The 20,263-nt window shown below is 40.8% G+C and overlaps 1 protein-coding gene across 4 annotated transcripts in view; it reads left to right on the plus strand.

The window, feature by feature from the left end:
* mafa (MAF bZIP transcription factor a) overlaps nucleotides 1-20,263 on the plus strand; it is a 360,209-nt gene that overhangs the window by 58,872 nt on the left and 281,074 nt on the right. The window contains exons 2-3 of one of the 4 annotated variants that reach the window (XR_015759913.1): nucleotides 16,746-16,810; nucleotides 18,959-18,996. The exons of 2 other annotated variants lie outside the window; for them this stretch is intronic. The gene's annotated coding sequence lies outside the window, so the exon portion shown is untranslated. The remainder of the gene's footprint in view (nucleotides 1-16,745; nucleotides 16,811-18,958; nucleotides 18,997-20,263) is intronic. One more of the 4 variants, XR_006314073.2, reaches the window with a different exon arrangement.

A 20,263-nucleotide genomic window follows, 5' to 3' on the forward strand; every position in this document is an offset into this window, starting at 1 on the left:
GCACCTCCACCCACATCATCTACTGCATCCGCTGCAGCCGGTGTGGCCTCCTCTATATTGGGGAGACAGGCCGCCTACTTGCGGAGCGATTCAGAGAGCACCTCTGGGCCACCCGGACGAACCAACCCAACCACCCTGTAGCACAGCATTTCAACTCCCCCTCCCACTCCACCGAGGATATGCAGGTCATTGGACTCATCCACCGTCAAACCACAACAATGCGACGGTCGGAGGAGGAGCGTCTTATCTTCCGACTGGGAACCCTCCAACCACAGGGGATGAACTTGGACTTCACCAGTTTCTTCATCCCCCCTCCCCCCACCTTGTCTCAGCCGAATCCCTCCAGCCCGGCACCGCCTTCCTGACCTGCAGTCTTCTTCTTGACCTCTCCGCCTCCATCCTACTCCGACCTATCACCCTCACCTTGACCTCTTTCCACCTATCACATTTCCAACGCCCCTCCTCCAAGTCCCTCCTCCCTACCTTTTATCTTCTCCTGCTGAACACTCTCTGCACATTCCTGAAGAAGGGCCTGTGCCCGAAACGTCGAATCTCCTGTTCCCTGGATGCTGCCTGACCTGCTGTGCTGTTCCAGCAATAAAGTTTCAACTAGTTTAAGAAGCTAAAAGTTACTGGGCATGGAGGAAGAAAAACTGCAGCAAAGAAGGTAAAAAAGGAAAAAAAAGGAAAAGGAACTGACAAACAGAGGAGCTCCAGCTGGAGTGTCTTACTCTGCCACCATCTTGAGTTTCAGAATGGGTTAACCCTGAATGGGTTAAACTTTTTACTACTTCAATTAAAAAATAACTATTGAATGGTTCATTTCTTGTTGGTATGACTTGCACACTCACTTTGAATGATAACAAATTGGCAGCATGTTTCAGCTATAACTTTCATTCTAGACAGAAGCCTATAATCCTTCAATGCAAATGCAGTTAGATGTAACAAACTGGGAGAAGACCCAAGCATAAACTTTGGCACAGACCAGTTGGGAACAATATATTGTGGCTGCGCAGTACATTCTAAGCAATTCTCCTGATTTTTATTCCCATTATCAGACAAGGTCGAGACCTCCCCAGCAATTTTACGTTAGCTTTTCAGTGATAGCTGGAATTCACCGGAATCTCATCATGTACTTGAGTGGTGTTGAACTAAGTGGAAGGTTTTGGAATGGCTGCAACAAATCTGATTTGGAGATATATTCTGCTTTATTAAAATTGAAAGATGGACTGTTGGAAGTTCCAATTCAGTCAGGCTTCGGAAATGACATTATCAGAAATAATGGCTCTGCCTCTTATATTGCTAACTGTCATTAACCAAAACCCCTTCATGTGTGGGGGAATGCTAAGTGGGGATTTATTCAATGAGTCACAAGCAGTCCTTTTTATCTAGAAGAGGTTCCAATACATTCAAATACCCTTGAAAGAGAAAAATAACTTGTATTTATTCAGCAACTTTTATGAACACAAAATTCCTGAAAGTGCATTCTAACCAATGAATAACTTTATTTAATGGTGTTCATTGCTGCAATGGCAGCTAACTAAATAACAGCAATGTCCAAGGTGATCCTCACTGAATAATATAAGTTAGTAATGTTGGTTGAGGGATACCAATAGATGATCAGGAGAAACATCACTGTCACCCCAAACCTGGGTGTGCAGAACCACAGAATCCCTACAGTGTGGAAACAGGCCTTTTGACCCAACAAGTCCACAATAACCCTCCAAAGAGTAACCCACCCAGACCTATTCTGCTACCCTATTACTCTATGTTTACCCCTGACTAATGCACATAACGAACACATCCCTGAACACTATGGGCAATTTAGCATGGCCATTCCACCCTCACCTGCACATCTTTGGACTGTGGGAGGAAACCAGAGCACTCAGAGGAAGCACACACAGAAACAGGGGGAATGTGCAAACTCCACCCAGACAGTTGCCCAAGGTTGGAATTGAACCTGGATTCCCAGCGCTGTGAGGTGGCAGTGCTAACCACTGAGCTACCATACCACCCCTAACTTTTACATAATATTAGTCTCTGTGGTGCATTTGGTCAGTGCGTTCGGTTGGTGGTTCGAAACCACCCAGAGATGGAGTGCTCAATCCTCTCACCCCAACAGCTTTCGCGGGCGGCACGGTGACTCAGTGGTTAGCACTGCTGCCTTACAGCACCAGGGACCAGGGTTCAATTCCCATCTCGGGCAACTGCCTGTGTGGAGTTTGCACATTCTCCCCGTGTCTGCGTGGGTTTCCTCCCACAGTCCAAAGAGGTGCAGTATAGGTCAATTTAGTTGCATGGCAATTGGCCATGCTAAATTGCCCGTAGTGTTAGGTGCATTAGTCTGGGGTAAATGTAGGGGAATGGATCTGGGTGGGTTGCTGTTCGGAGGGTCAGTGTGGACTTGTTGGGCCAAAGGGCCTGTTTCCACACTGTAGGAAAGCTAACCTAATCTAATAATAGCATGGAAAGGAGTCCATCGTGTCCTGTCAAGCACCTATCTACTCTAACCCTATTTCCCAACACTTGGCATATATCCTTGCATGCTATAGCATTTTACATGTTCAGCTAAATATGTTTTAAATGTTGTAATGCTTTCCACCTGCAACACCTTTTCATGCAGAGTTCTAGATACCCACCAGCCTCTGGGTGAAAACATCCCTCTTTAAATCCCTTCCAAATCTCCAGTTCCTTGCCTTAAATGTATGCCCCTTGTTATGACCTATGTACTATGGAGAAAAAAGTTCTTCCTGTCTACCCTATCAACGTCCCTCATAATTAGGCAGACCTTAATCAGGGTCTCCCCTACCTCAGTCCTCTCTGAATAGTAACCTTGAGCAACGTTCAATCCAAAAGCACATTACAGTGAACAACAAAAGTTTATTGAAACTATTTGTTCGATTTTTCCTCATACTAAATGTATGATCACCTGCATCATTAGTAAACTGAGCTGATACAAGAATAATTATTTGCACAGAAATTGTGCAAAGCTGCAGTCATCAGTGTGGTTGAATTTGTCCTTTCTGAATCTTTCACCTTCTGAGTTGGTTGAGCCTATTTTTTTTCTTTTAAAACTGTAACTGCGGACATAAGCTTGTGCTTTTCAAGCACCATGATGTCATTTCGGCCCTGGAGAAATCAAAGATGATTATTACTGTTGGCTTCAAGTCATGAAGCTTTCAGCTAATTCACTAAGAGCCTTTACTACTTTACACAGGTCTGCTCAGAGGTAAATCCTTCCAAATACATTTATTTTTTAAAAAGGAAAAAAATATAGTCACTTTTCAGAGACAGGAAAAATATTAAATATCACAAAAACATGCCGTAGAGCTAATACCGGAGCCAATCCTCAGCTCTGCTTATTCATTTAAATCTTCAATGTGCTTATCTTGTTGAAAAAATGAAAACATTTCCAAGCTATTAGGGAGTAAATTGTTGGAATTCCTCATTGCTTTTTGAAAGTTCATGACATGACTTTAAACACCGCATCTTGAGATATACAATTATTCCAGATTAATAGCTTTTTCCGTGCTTCGGATTTTATAGGATCCTCGTTCCATTTATGGAAGGGGAGGTGAAGAGGGTACGGGTGGAAAACAGGGCAAATTAATTATGTTGTTTGTACTTTGGCCTGTACCTCTCATTGTGCCCAAGAAGGCATGCAGCAGTGTGTGTTGGTTGAAGAAAAGCTGTATCCTGTAGTTGCCATAATAACTAAAATGGAACACTGTTCATTTTTCCTTTGGCCAGTGAGACAAGACAGTCTATTCGGTGCTTTCAAGGTCTCTCCCCTCTCACTTTATCCACACGTCATTCAAAAGGAATAGAGACTCAATAAAGCTATTCATTTTAAATACTTGCTTAAATTTTCATTAAGCACTAAATAAAAGATATAGTATGGGAAAGGATCAAATCCAGCTCTTTGTGCTCTTTGAAACAATTATACTGCAGTATTAATTTCATTGACATGCTGAGGTCAATTCAGTCACTGGCTTAGGACTGTCTGACAATTGAGTGATTTTTGCTATTCAGTGGTGAGGATAGAGTGCTCATAACTAATAACTAAAAAAAAATTGAATTCACACCTCAGACATATTGACAATCTATAACTAAATAACTCCATAGAGGCTGGTATTCCATCACCAAGTCACCCTTTATTTACACATGGCGGGACCTTGCCACGGATCCAACTCCCTCAGAGCCAGCTCTCAGAGTCAACAGGATGTCTGACACTTCTGTACTTATCTGTTAGTCTGTGCTCCCTGATTGGACCTGATTAACAGCCCTCATATTCTTTGAGGTCCACCATGCCAATTTTGTTAGGTGATTTTTCCTTCTAACCTCAAGCTTACTCTTAATAGTCACTCAGAAGTAATGTTTTGCAATATTCTGTGTCTTCCCAATCATTGCACATTTTAAGTTACAATCTTAGCCAGGATAATTTGGGACTGCGCAGTGGCACAGTGGTTAGCACTGCTGCCTCACAATACCAGGGACCCGAGTTTGATTGTGGTCTTAGGTGGCTATCTGTGCAGAGTTTGTACATTCACCTTGTAGCCGTGAGGGTTTCCTCCTGGTATTCTTGCTTCCTCCCACAGTCCAAAGATGTGGAGGTTAGGTGGATTGACCATGCTAAATTGTCCATAGTGCATAGGGATGTGCAGGCTTGATGGATTAGCCATGGGAAATGCAAAGTTACAGGGATAGGGTAGGGGAGGGTCTGCATGGGATGCTCTTCCAAGGGTGGGGGGGCAACTCGATTGGCCAGATGGCTGCTTCCACACTGTAGGGATTCTGTAACTTTATTTCAAATAAGCAAACTCTGAAAAGGAAATAAACTTTGTCTACAAAACCCAAGGGTCAGCTATCAGAACTTGGGTTTGTGATTAATGCAAACACCACAGCTAAAAATCACACAACACCAGGTTATAGTCCAACAGGTTTAATTGGAAGCACACTAGCTTCCGGAGCGACGCTCCTTCATCAAGTGATTGTCTGATTGTGATCAGACAATCACTTGATGAAGGAGCGTCGCTCCGAAAGCTAGTGTGCTTCCAATTAAACCTGTTGGACTATAACCTGATGTTGTGTGATTTTTAACTTTGTACACCCCAGTCCAACACCGGCATCTCCAAATCATGAACACCACAGCTACGTAGAGATAATCCTATATTTACTTGCTGTCTGTTTTAAATTTGTCACTGAAACATCCTTGGGGAGTTGCAATATTTTATTTAAGATAGTCCATCTAATTGTGTCACCTACATCTAATTTGAGCTGGAAACAGCCATAGACTGGAAGACATAGATTACGGTATTTGTATACAAATGTTTGGCTTGAAGTTCAGTTTAAGAAAAACACAAAAGTAAAATACTGTGGATGTTGAACTATGATCAGAAAGTGCTGGAGGAACTGAGCAGGTCAGGCAGCTTCTGTGGAGAAGAGAAACAGAGTTAACGTTTCAAGCCAGATGTGACTTGTCTTCAGGCTCAGAATTTAGCTTCAGCAGATCTGAAATGGCTGATGGATATGGGTGTTTTCCAAGAAGCTCTCTATTCCAAGTTTCAGATCTTCAGAGATGCAAAAGCAAATTTAACTCATTTTAAACCAACAATATAGGTCACCATACCTAACTGTGGCTCATAGTATGAGGTGTAGAATTTTAACATCGACATATTTTCACTTTCAATTTGTATGCGTGTCAAGTTCAAAGCTCTGAGTGCCAGTTTTCTCATTTTTAGTTCCCTCTGCCACATCTATCACTCACAGATCATAAAAAATAGGAGCAGCAGCAGGCCATTTTGCCCATCAAGCCAGCTCTGTCTATCAAGAAGATCACGATTGATCTGACTGTGCTCTGAACCCCACTTCCCTGCCTGTACTCCGATAACCTTTGACTTGCTTGTCAATCAAAACTCAGCCTTGAATATATTCAGTAACACAGGCTCGACTGCTGCCAGTGAGAGAGAATTCCAAAGATTGACAATCCTCTGAGACTTACAAACAGGAGAATGAGAAACAAGGGGAGGCCATTCAGCCCTCTGAGCCTGTTTCAGCCATTTAATGACTTTGTGGCTGATCTAATTTTAACCTCAACTCTGTAGTCCTGCCCATCTCCAATAATTTCTGCTCCCAACAAGGCATTCCTCTTAATATCTGTCTTAAATGGGTGGCCCTTTATTTCTGAATAGTGGCTCCAGGATCTAATAACCCCCATGACATGTTACATCAGGCAGCACTTTTTGGAGACAAAGTGGTGCTCGGTCACCAGCTAGCGAGCCAGGGAGAGGAGACCCACATTGGCTATTTTCGGAAATGCCTGCATACTGAGTGCTGCTCTGGTAGCTGATTGGAGGGTGGAAGGCCTTTCCCAGAACCAAGGACAACTGATGAGAGACTGGATTGTTCAGGACTATATTCCCTGGAGTTTAGAAGGATGACAGGGGAATCTCACCTTGGAAATTCTAACAGGGCTAGACGAGGTAAATGCAAGAAGGATTTGCCTGAGGACTGCTGAGCCCAGAACCAGTTTAAAGATATGGACAGGCTATTTAGAACTGAGATGAGGAGGAATGTTTTCACCCAGAGAGTGGCAAGCCTGTGGAATTCTCTGCTCCAGAAAGTGGTTGAGGCCAAAATATTGAATGTTTTCAAGAAGGAAATGTTCTTTGGAATAAAGGGATAAAAGAGTGTGGGGAGAGGGTAAGAGCAGGTGACTGAGTTGGACCATCATCCATGATTATACTGAATGGCAGAGCAAGCTCAAATGGCCTGTTCCTGTTCCTATTTTCTATGTTTCAATAATCCTGGTCAATCAGAGGCCAGTAATTCTTTTGAATGGCAGCATCAGTGAGCATATGGGGGTGCTGGTGTCAGGACAACACCTACTCAAGGTCAAATATCATCTCTGGATCCAAGGCCACAAGGGAGTGAGGATGGGAGGGATTTACCGACTGGGGGCTATGACAGAGTGTGGAGGGACTTTGACAGCAAGGAGAGAAGGACAGCACTTGATCAGTGGCAGCATTGGTGGTGATCATTCAGGAACCAATGGAGTTGGGAGGGTGCCAGAGGACTGGAGGATAGCTACTGTAACACCCCTTTTGAAGAAGTGAGGGAGGCAGAAGACAGGAAATTTAGCCTGACAATAGTCATTCATAAGATTTTAGAGTCCATTATTAAAGATGAGTTTGCAGAGTACTTGGAAGTGAATGCTAAAATAAGAGTCAGCACAACTCCATCAAGGGGAGATCATGCCTGACATTTCTGTTAGAATTCTGTGGGGAGGTAATGAGAAAGTTAGACAAAGGAGAGCAAGTGGATTTGAATTTCCAGAAAGCGTTTGTCAAGGTGCCTCACAGCAGACTGCCGAATAAGGCAAGAGCCCAGGTTTCAGGAGCAAATTACCAGCAGGCTGATGATTGACTGACTGAGAGAAAGCAGAATGTAGGTATAAAGGAGTTTTCTTCAGAATGGCAGCCAATGACTTGTGGAGTTCCACAAGGGTCAAGGTTAGGACCACAACTTATACATTATACATGAACAATCTAGATGAAGGAACTGAGGGCGTTGTTGCTAAGTTTGCAGATGACACAAAGATAAGTGGAAGGACAGGAGTGTTGAGGAAGCAGGAAGGCTGAAGACGGACTTGCCAGGCTAGGGGAATGGGAAAAGAAGTGGTAGATGGAAAGTGTTAGTTTATGCAGTTTGGAAGGAAGAAGAGGCCTAGACTTTTTTTGAAAATGGGTAAAGGCTTTTTTTTGCACAGACAGTGGTTCACATATGGAGTGAACTGCCAGAGGAAGTGATAGATGCAGGTATAATTATAATAATTAAAATACATTTGGACAGGTACATGAATAGGAAAGACTTGAAGGGAAAGCAGGAGAGCCGGACTAGTTTGGTTTGAGAAATATGGTCAGCATGGACAAGTTGGACAGAAGGGTCTGTTTCCATGCTGAATGACTCTATGATTCTGTTTGTTGGCCAATCCTTTATTCAAGCCTTGATTTCATCCACAACACAATGAGTTCTTATCCTGTGCAGTAACCTTTTATATGGCATGTTTTGGAATGCCTTTGGAAATCCAGATGTGCCAAATCCACTGTTCTGAAGAAGAATCATATTGGACTCAGAACATGAACTATATGTCTGCCTCCTGCTAAGTTTGTCCATCATTTTCTGCTTTTAGTTCACATCACGTCCACTGGTGCCCTTTTATTCACCTTGCTCCTTCCATCCTCAAAAAAGTCTAACAAGTTTAACAAACACAATTTCCCTTTCACAAAAATGTTTTGACTCAGCCTGATTCTAATGTGATTTTCTTAAATGTCCTTCTAATATTTTACCCAATGGCAAATGATGGACTAACTGGTGCATTGTTTCCAGCTTTCTGTCTCTCTTCTGTCTTGAATAATATTGGTGGTTTTTCAATTCACTGGCTTAAATTTGGTTCAGGCCAAACACAAAGTAAGTTTCCCCAATGATATTAAATGACCAATCTCATAAATGCATCTAATTTCCCAAAACAACCGAATTTGCATACACTTGCATACATTTGCAATCATACAGTGAAGCTAGCACTTGTTTTGCTTAATTAAGATCAGGTTTACACCCATTAGTTTAAAGCATCTAAACTAATTCATGTGAAGTCTTGACTGCTGGCAGAAGGAGGAAGCTTTCATCTGAATAGACTGAGCTGAATTGAAATCCATGTCCCAAGGAAGCTGACCATTAGACCATTGTACATAATTCTGACAGATTTATCACTTCCTGCACACTTACCACACAGAGTCAGGATTTTCTCCTTGTACTTTGCTTCCAAACCAAAAAAAAGTGGAAGTGCTTTCTTCGTCACTATGTCTGTTCTTAATTTTTCATCAAAAGCTCTGTAGAACTGCACTCTTACCTTTGCGTCAGAAGAAAGTATCTTATGAAGTGGGTACACATTGTGAGCGAGCATAAAAATCTCGACTGACACTGAGTGAAGTGCTGAAGTAGTGCTGCATTATTGGACGGGGTGTCTGGAGTGAAACATGAAACTGATCCCTTTGTCTTCTCTTGGTTGAATACAAGATCCCATGGCACTATTTTGAAGCAAAAGCAGGGGCTTTATCGTTAATGTTTTGGTCAATATTTATTCCCAAATAAACATCACCAAAACAGAATACTCAGTTATCATCACATTGCTGTTACTGGGTGACTACTAGACCGAAATTGGCTGCTGTGTCTCCAACAGTGACTTCATTAATAAAATTTCTTCTCTGATTTCAAAATGCTTTGAGATGTCCTGAAGTCATGAAAGGTGCTTTATAAATGCCTGTCCTTCTGCCTTTAAATCAACATTGCAATAGATTTGGTTTCGGGTTTGGATACAAGCTTTAGAGTGAAGCCAGTACCATAAATAATGCATTTTAAATTTGGATTGGCTTTAAATTAACTTAATTGCCGCTAGGCACTTACACTTGATTTTTAAAATCTGAATCATTAATCAACAAACTCAATGCAGCCAAGTATATACAGACATCAGCAAGATGGCCTCAGGCAAGATTCTGAAACACATCTGCAATAATTTTGTTTTGCTGTAATTACTCATCCCAGTTGTGAACAATGATCATCTTTGTTGCAATTCTATTCTGCAAAGTGTGTTTGATGTCTAAGGGTGAGTACTTATTTTATTCCAGTAGTTAGATTGTTCAATCATTATTGATGAATTAATTTGAAAGCATCAGAAGAGTCCACATTCAGAGAAAATGATGTGGGAATGTAGTGATAGACTGCTGAATAACTAACAAGTTCCTAACCCCAGGCTTGACTGGCATCAGCACTCAGGTGTTCCTGCTCACAGTGAAGAGAATTAAGTCACTGATAGGATTTTGCACTCACCTAATGAACAATAATAATCAACAATGCTTTTGATGGACGGGACAGGACCAGCATTAAGAATATCCATAAGCAAATATAGAATGTAGACCAGCCCACCTAAGGAGGGGATCACAAACATAGGCACAAAACAAAGAACTGCAGATGCTGGAAATCTGCTGCAGAAATAGCTGGGGAAACTCAACAGGTCTGGTAGCATCTATAGAGAGAAAGCAGAGTTAACATATCAGGTCCTGTCAGAACCTGTTTTTGTTTTTATTTTATAAACATAGGGATTAAATTCAGATCCCGGGGAAAGAGCAAAAAATGAAATACTGCAGAAATGTTCCATGAAATGTCACAATGCACATTATTAAAACCTATCTAGCGCATGCCCTGTGCAATGTAACCTGTGTGCCTCTGTCTAAGCCTCCTTGATCTGTACATCCTTGCTTACTATGATTTGCCTGTACTGCTCGTAAACAATGCTTTTCAATGTACTTGGTTACATGTGACAATACATTAATCAATCATAAATCACAAAATGTGTACTGCTGAATCTATTGAGGATTCCCAATAACCACTTCAAATTAATTCCCAATTATACTTAGTAGGCATATCAGGACAGGATCAGAAATTTCACGTTCATGTTGGTTGTGAACAAAGCGTAAGTATGATGGAGAAAAGACAGGGCTGAAAATGTGTTGTTGGAAAAGCGCAGCAGGTCCGGCAGCATCCTAGGAACAGGAGAATCGACGTTTCGGGCATAAGCCCTTCTTCAGGAATGAGGAAAGTGTGTCCAGCAGGCTAAGATAAAAGGTAGGGAGGAGGGACTTGGGGGAGGGGCATTGGAAGGAAGTCAAGGTGAGGGTGATAGGCCGGAGTGGGGGTGGGGGCGGAAAGGTCAGGAAGAAGATTGCAGGTTAGGAAGGTGGTGCTGAGTTCGAGGGATTTGACTGAGACAAGGTGGGGGGAGGAGAAATGAGGAAACTGGAGAAATCTGAGTTCATCCCTTGTGGTTGGAGGGTTCCTAGGCGTAAGATGAGGTGCTCTTCCTCCAGCCGTCGTGTTGCTATGGTCTGGCGATGGAGGAGTCCAAGGGCCTGCATGTCCTTGGTGGAGTGGGAGGGGGAGTTGAAGTGTTGAGCCACGGGGTGGTTGGGTTGGTTGGTCAGGGTGTTCCAGAGGTGTTCTCTGAACGGTTAGAGAAGGAAATCTGTCTTCCATTCCTGATGAAGGGTTTTTGCCCAAAACATTGATTTTCCTGCTCCTGGGATGCTGCCTGACCTGCCTGATCTGTCTTCCATTCCTGATGAAGGGCTTTTGCCCGAAACGTCGATTTCGAAGCTCCTTGGATGCTACCTGAACTGCTGTGCTCTTCCAGCACCACTAATCCAGAATATGGTTTCTAGCATCTGCAGTCATTGTTTTTACCACCATGCTTACTGACCTGCTGTGCTTTTCCAGTACCACTCAAGTCTTGACTCTCTTCTCCAGCACCTTCAGTATCCACTTTCGCCTTGCCAATCTGTCTTCCATGCCTGGTCTGGTGTAAATGTGACTCCAGACACACAGCAATGTGATAAGCTGCCCATGGGCAAAAAATACAAGCCAGGGATGCCCAGATCCCATGAATGAATGAAATAAAAGCTAAGCATTGTTCTTCAGAGTACAAGAATTAAGTGTGGTTGGGTCCATATACACCTCTTTCCTTTTCCAATAGCATCATGACCCTATTCACAAACCTTTATGACCATGTCATCTAATCCAGGCCGGCCCATGGTGCCTCCTTCTTGCCATTTCCTCCCCATTCCCTGCACCAATAACTGAGTTTAAATTAGGACTAATATGTAATATTGTATTCATGGTGGACAAACATATATTTCCTGTCTTTCTTTCCTAGCTTTCTATAAACATTATTGTTGAACAATACTTTGGAATTCCATTACTTGCAGCTGAGGCTGACTTCACCATAATTTCTGCTGCTGGAAATTAAACCCTTTTTCCTAGCTGCATATTACAAATGAGTTGGCCATTGGTCGGAAGTCCTATCAATTCTTGATACGGTCCTTCAAAATTGCCAAAAGTCTCCAGGCAGTTTAGTCAGGAACATCACAATATAGCCCTTAATCTGAATTTAACCTGTTCAGAGATGTTCTTACAAACTTCTGGAGCATGTGTGTTTGAACCTAGACATCCTGTCTCAGAGGTAGGGACAATGCTACTGTGCCCCAAACATAGGCAGAATTAAAGCAGGATTAATGCTAACATTTCCTTGTCGGGGGTATATCTCTTAAAGGATTTTCACTCATGTTCAATCAGGTAATCCATGAGTAGTCTTAAGGCAATTTCCTGGTGTGTAAATGGTTCCTCATAGTCACATCCTTTACCTATTCTATCAAGCAAAATAAAGTCGCCACAATTGGCTGACTTCAATGGCAGGCTTAAATGTGTGTAGTTGCAAGAAGCATGCAACATGTGATCTGCAAAACCACCTGAAAATGCTGTCCAGCAGCACTTACAATGAAAACGAGAGGTCTTTCTGCCCTAGGTTCAAAAACCCATACTTCAGAATTTAGCCTAAGTTAGTTCAATGCAGTTTTGAGTATGATCGCTACAGTGAGAATTCCATGGGACAGTGAAAAGTATATGACATCTGACACATGAGTCTGAATCCCATTCTAGTGGAGTGCAACACCGTCAGGGATGCTGCCTTTCAGTTGAAGTATTAAATAAAGCTGTGCCTGTTCACTGTGAATGTGAGATTCTTCAAAGAAGAGAGGCGTGTACTCTCCTTATATATATATATATATATATATATATATATATCCAACAACAGTTTACCTGGTCATTTGTTGCGTGCAAGTTGACAGTTTAACCCTTTAAAATTATTTTATTTGCCAAAACTTTTCTTGGGATATCCTGAGTTATGACATAAATGCAAGTTATTTTTTATTATGTTCCCCATCCAGTGTGGAGTTACTATAACTTTTACTGAGCTGAATATCAAGCAGGGAACTAACAAGTGGCCATTGCTCTGCTGTCCAACTTCTCCGCCAATCTGACCTATTTCAGAAGGCAATGTTTTATAGGAATCAGTTCATTTCATCAGAAAAATCATCATATCGTGCTTTTAAATAAAATGCAGGAAGGCATCCCAAAATTTCTCACAGAAGCATAAATAGAAACAAAGTTTACTGAGTTCCACACAAGGAAATATTGGGATAGGTGACTAAAACTGTCTCTCTTTATTCTTTTTTGGGATGTGGTCCTTGCTGGTGAGGACAGCATTTGTTGCCCGTTCCAAATTGCCCTTGAAATCGAGCAGCATGCTAGACTATTTCATGGGCCGGATAAGAGTGGGACTAGATTGGGTTAGGATATCTGGTCGGCATGGACGGGTTGGACCAAAGGGTCTGTTTCCATGCTGTACATCTCTATGACTCTAAGAGTTAATCACTTGTTTTGGTACTGGGTTCATGTATGAGCCATACTGGGTAAGGAGTAGGATTTTAGAGAAGGTCATAAAGGAGAAGTGCAAGCTGATGAAAGGGAGACGTTTAAGGAAGGAATTCTACACTTTAGCAATTAAACAGCTAACAGCGAGACTGTTGATGACGGGAAATCTGAAGTGAGGAATGGACTTGAAACTAGAGTTGGAGGAACACAGACCCCTCGAAGAGTTGTGAAACTGCAAGCTGTTACAGAGGGTTGAGGTCATTAAGAAAGTTGATCATGAGGAAGAGAATTCAAGACTTCTAAAAGGCATTCAGGAACAGGCATCTGATGTAAATCAATGAGGAATAGATGATGTGTGAATAGAATGTGTAAGTCTAGAAAACCGAATTTAGGAAGAACTGAAGTGTATGGAGGGTGAAAGAAAGGAAGGCAGCTATGAGACCATTCAAACAGTCATGTCTGTAAGTGACAAAGACATGGATAAATATGGCAGTGGTTAAGGTCGGAGCAGAGATTGGCAAAGTTGTAGAAGTAGTGATAACCAGTCTTTTCTTTGGAGAAGAACTTCAGTCAGATGTTACACTTACAGTCAAATGATACTTCAAGGTCACCAACAATTTAGTTTCAATATGAGACACCGAGGGGTAGAACCAATGACAGGAGTATTGAACTTGTGACAAAGACCACAGACAATCTGCTGTCCAAGATTAGTCATTCTTATTTCTCAGTCCATTTCAGCATCCCAACTTCAGATGAAATAAACCATCATTCCATTTCACTGCACGATGCCTGAGGGTCTTCATTCTTTGTCCTCCTGCATAAAATCCAATAGGCTCATCCCATAAATGTCTGATTCACTTCACTGCTCTCTGCTACATTTTCTATTTTGGGTCAGGTCACATAGAGTCAACTTCATATGGACTTTCAATCCAGTCATAGAGTCGCATAGCACAGAAACAGATCCTTTGGTCCAACTCATCCATGCTGACCAGATGTCCTAAATTAGTCCAGTCCCATTTGTCAATCAAGCAATTTTCTCTTTTAAAGAAGAAGCCTAACATGATGAGTTGGTCAAGCATTGCATGATCAGCCAGAATTAACAGTTTTAAGTTTAGCAATGTATTTGTGACAACAAAGGACTAAAAGGTCAAATGGATTTCTAGTTTCTCAAAAACACTTTAAATACCAGCATTCCTCTTATCTGATTTGAATCATGCAATGATTTATTCAATAGTTATTTTTATATCTGGTTTTGTGTTTACAAATTGAAGTCTATACTTGAGAAGTAATCTGGTATCACCATCATTTCACTTTATATTCATGTTGCTTTTATTGCTCACACCTCCAACACCAACAAGGGAAAACAGATTAGACTTGAGGATCACGAAAAGCAGAAATGTTTCAAATTGATTTTAAAAAAACCATCATCCAATTCAGTATATACTGGACTATCTCTTGACTGAGTTGTTTTTTGGAAGATCAACACTGAAGCTACATTCAAGTAAAATCCCATTTTTCTCTTTTCATTCTTGCACATTGTCTGAATCCTAGAAAAATATTTTGGGAGCATTTTGAGAATTTTGAGAAAATATTAGTTGGTGAGGAACATATGAAAGTAGTTCTCAAGGGTGAGATTCATAAATTCAGGAACTTAACTCCATATTAACATAATGCAGTTGGACAAATGCACAATCGTGTGTTAGGTGAGATTTGCCAAGTCAAATAGTTGATGGTGCTCAGTCCCATGTGTTAACAAAAGGTGATTTGTCGCACTGCTGATTTATTTCTATATATAGAACACAGCACCTTGCAGAGATTGTTAAAATCTAAATATAGGTTTATTCTCTGAGGTACAGCCTCAAATGTAAATGTTTTATAAATCTGTTGAATGTCCTGGGAAGGTTTGCAACACTACAATCCATAAACCAATGTCTGAATAAAAGTTTAGAGTTTACTTTTGTGAGTGGCAGAAGTTTCAATTTTCTTCAATCTTCTTAACTTGAACTGGAGGTTGGTAGATGAGATATGGGCTACTCAGTAATTGGTGGCAATCTTTAATATGTTAATATAAACAGCAGGTTTTGAAAAGGCAGTGATCCACTGAAGCCCAAATCTCAACCAATGTTCATTGCAAATGCACTTTCCAATTAGGGAGCCAGTAGATAGAGATCAAGGGTATGGATTTTAGTTGTTATACGTGTCTTCATCCTGGCCATGAATCAGCATTAAAACAGTGTTTTCTTGTTGCAAACCCATATTTGTTGTTCTCTCTTTTTCACTCACATTTCAATATTAATACCATTGCTAACTTAAAGGTAGATATGATTCTACCAAGGCCACAATCAAAATAGATGCAAGATATTGCAAGGGAAAACCTTTCAAAAAGGAAGTTACTTTCTTGATCTAACCTCCAACTTGAATGCTCCATCTGCCTCACCTGTAGCAACAAGGATAAGACCAGGTCATGTAATCATCGGCATGAATTCACCATCACCTCCACAAAGGCAATTAAGGATAGACAACCTGCCATCCATGAATGAATTTTTGAAAATCTCAACTACTCAATGGCAATATGAATGTAAAAGAGTAGGACATGAGAGCTAGAATAGGCCATACAGCTCTTCAAGCTGCAACATCATTCAATAGTTCATGGCTTGTCTTGTCCATCCCCATATCACTTGATTTCTCCTGAATCCAAATCTCAGCATTGACTAGATTGAATGGTTGAGCAATTAAAGTTACCTGGGGTGAAGAATTGTGAAAATTCATAGCCATCTGAGAGGAGAAATGCCTCTTTAGCTCACTCTTAAATGATTGCTCTCTTAGCCTGAGATTATTCTCCTCAAATTCTCCAGCCAATGGAAAAACCCTTTTAGTATCTATAGGGTCAGGTCTCCATAGAACCCAAGACTAGATATAAATTGAAAGCACCAATGAACATTTACTTCATGAAAATTGCAGAATTTGAAGGGTACAGGCACACAGAACGTAAACAAAATGGAAGGCTGAGAATTGCCATAATTTACTGTGAGAGGAGGACTGGTTTTATTCCTAATATATGCAGCTAGATTTTAGAAATCATTAGTCAAGACTTTAAAATCCCCATTTTGGTATAACATGCACAAGTTAGGGTTGCCAACCCTCCAGGACTTTGATATTAATCTCCTGGACACTGTTACAAGCAACCCATGAAATAAATCACAGGGGCTTTGAACACATCAGTTTTTTTTTCACTTGGTAAAAAACGTTGTTGTAAATAGGGGATGAAACTGCCTCACTCAGAAAGGCAGTCAAAGATTGGGGGGGAGCGGGGTTATGTCACGGAACCTCCAGGAATATGTCCAACCAGAGTTGGCAACCCTAGATCAGTTTTGTGTGACGTCAGCAGTTTCCCTGCTAATACCCCCTGTTTTGTGCGTCCACAGGGAGCTATGACGATCATTACCTGGGACTGGCATCCCAGGCACATTCCAATCAGCGGCAAGTACAGGTAACCTGCGGATTTTTAAACATGTTGTCTCATGTATCATTGTTTTTCAAAACTCTTCAAACATGAATTGATATGTGTGTCTCCCTCTTGGTCTCAGTATGCCAATGTGACAGAACAGACTCTGGTGTACTTAAAGAGCCCAAAAGGAAGCCCACATCCTGCAGTTTACCATTGCCCAATCCGCTAGTTTTCACCGAAGTCACAAAGTGCTCCTTTTCTTTTGAGTGAACAGGTGGCACTAGTCTCCCACTGCCATCAACATGACTTTTGTTTTCACTTGGTGCAAGAAATCAGGCCACAGATTTGATGCGTGTCAAAAAAAACACACTCTGCCACAGAGTGATAGGATTCAGGTTCACACCCACCAATTCCCCATCTGGCAAATTCTCAATTTCAGCCAGGCCCTCAAGGGGACAAGGCATTAATCAGACTGTAGACAGTTCCTATTGTGAGAACAGATTGTGCATAGCACGTGGAACCCAAGAAAGGAGGAAAGAGGAAAAAAAAACTGAAATGATTCACTTAAGGAATGTTCTGGTTATTATACAGGTCATTTGCAACTTTAAAGACTGCTGTAGGTGACTAAATCAAATTGGTTCAGTTGGCAGTTTAGCACTCGAGGGTGAAGTTTAGGAATTTTTATGCAACCAACTCTCGCTGGTGTTACAGTTTTGATAGTACTTTTCTGCCATTGTTTTGTTCATATCTACTATTACAACTGTCAATCTTTAATTATCTATTAATCCCCACTTCTACTGAGCTGCAAAGTTTCACTATCTCGCTTCATGTCACCTCACAAGAACAAAAACTTTATATAGTAGTTCAACAATGACAATAATATAGGAGCTGTTCATCAGAAAGGAAGGCTCTGACAGATAAATCGTACTCTATTTTTAAGTTCTTTGTAAATATCTCGTAAAGACAGAGACACATAAATGTCCAAGCATTTGAGATGGAATAGGGCTGGAGGAAGCTTGTGTGGTGCATTCACATCAAAACTGACCATTTGCACTCAATGACCTATTTCTGTGTTGAAAATGCAATTGTAGGTAACACAGATAGACTGTCTGTGACACAAATGGAACAATAATTCTGTATTAAGAAATGACAGCTGAGAAATTACTTTTAGTGGTATTTGTGCCTGCAGAGTTCATCACCTGTAATTTTGGCTGAAATCTTAACCTATTTAACATAAATAGAAGAAAATATACTATGGACAAAAGAGTGCCCTACAAAAGGTATTGAGTGCATGTCCTCAAATGGCAGCATATAAATATCCAGATTTGTGCTTTAATATACATAGACATTCTTGTATATCTCACGGCATAAAGCATTGCATGAATACTTCAGGTATGTTGTTGGACTGATGGTTTGACTGGGACTGTTGATATTAATCAATACTAGCATTTGACAAGTAGCATTTGTATAACAGCTTTAACATAGTCAACCGAAAGCACCTCACAGAGGTATGAAAAGGCGATTAATTTGACAATGATGTTGCTTTTAAGATTTTCCTTAAAGGAAGAGTGGAAGGTAAAGTGGAGTTTAAGGAGTGTTTTACAGAATATGGAACTTGACTGGCTTAAGGTACAACAACCAGGAGTAGAAGAACGAGGAACGCGGCAATTGCATACTTAGTAATGTTAGTTGAGCGATAAATAATAGCTAGGATCTCTACTCTTGGACAGACTGGAATCAGAGCAATGGGAACTCCAGGGGATAATTGGGCTAATGTGGGTACAGAGACCATAAGGCAAAGATCATAAAGGGACCTGAGCATGAGGAGGGCAGCTTTATATTTAGGCTTTTGTTACTGAGAAACAGAGTATGTCAGAACGCAAGAGAGCGATGAGCAAGCAGTGTTTGGTGTGGAGGAAGCTCCTTTATGTTTCACAAGAAAGGGAATTCCCAAACAATATTCAAATGTCCTAATGTCCACTTCAACATGTCTTTTAAAGACCTTAAAGGTGCATATTTTAATCATAGTTTCAATGAATTAATGGTTTAATGAAAATCACCAAGCAACAAAGGGAAAAGATGATCTTCCCTGTTGCACTTTATCAGGACTCAGAGTCCAGTTCTCAGTGCTTACGTTGATCACAAAACTACATTGATTTTTGATAAAATGTTTCTTTAAACCAATTGCAGAACCTTCAGAAAGTTAACTGGACACCTCAAGCATGCCTGTGAGTATTTTTAAAAATTAATTTTGATCAATACCAAATTTTTCTTCCCACTGTATATTGAAAATCAATTAAATATTTCTTCATATCCAATCTCATTAAAGGCTCCTCCATTATCATTTTCTTGTAATTTCAGGAGAAATGTGCTACCTGAGAAAGTTTTCTTTCATGAAATCCTTAAACTAGCTTCCAGTTCTCTAAGTTACACTTGTCTACTACCTGAGGCTATCTGACATTTTACAACACACTAATTAGACATCAGGATTCATTTGGCACTTCAAAGTACTTTGCTGTGGAACATCAGGATGTAGCCTGTGTTCTTAATTCCCCACGGAGTCATATTGCAAATGAAAGCCTAGGGGTTTTCTCTGAGCAAAGCCACAGTCACTTCCAAACCAAGTCCAGAAAGGCAGGGTCGCGGGATCGGATCAGTTGTAGGTCAGAAGAGTGACTCACAAAAAGCAAAATTTATTTTAAAAATTAGATAAGTGGATATGTATTGTGAATTTTGCTCATTTGGCGATGCTCTTCCCACTGAGTTACAGTTTGAGGGTTCAAGATCTGGAATGGGATATGAAGTACACAGCATATTCTGACAGATCGATTCAATACTGAATAAACGTTGCACTGTCAGGCCAATAAAAGATGAGACTGATTTGCTAGTTTGCTGTAATGAATTAAAAGGGTGCTGAAAATCCCATGGGAAAATTTGGTGCACAACAGTGTTATTCTAACAAAATTACATGCTTCCAAAATTAAATGGCATTTGTGTTATCATGTGCACAAAATGGCTACAGCAATGACTGTGTTCAAAATAGTTGATTGTGTGGGAAGTGTTTCAGAATGTTTCTGAGAGACATAATAAAGCATATTATTATTGAAAGTCGTCCTTTCTTGATTAAGTTAAGGTGATGATTGTCTATTGAGCATTTCAGTGTTACATCACGATTTGAAAAGCTCAAATGAATTCTTACCTTCAAATGAGCAATTTCCTTATTCCCTCCCATTTTTCACACTGAAAATGGCTGTGAAACCTTGAGTCTGCAATCAGTCCAATTACTTCTCTTGAAATATGAATTTTCCCTTCCCCCACTATATGACACCAAAGAAAGAATGAACCTCTACTTAAAGCTCAGGACATGCCAAAATGTTTCATTGCCAATGAATGGCTTTTGAAATCTAGTCACTGTAGTGAACGGAATAAAAAGAAAGACTTTAATTTGTACAGCATTTTCACTGCCTCAGGATTGTTGAGCAATAAGACAAAGAC

The sequence above is a fragment of the Chiloscyllium plagiosum genome, unplaced genomic scaffold (assembly GCF_037043375.1).
Source record: "Chiloscyllium plagiosum isolate Xiang-an unplaced genomic scaffold, Cpla_swu_hap1 HiC_scaffold_17, whole genome shotgun sequence".
NCBI classification, from domain to species: domain Eukaryota; kingdom Metazoa; phylum Chordata; class Chondrichthyes; order Orectolobiformes; family Hemiscylliidae; genus Chiloscyllium; species Chiloscyllium plagiosum.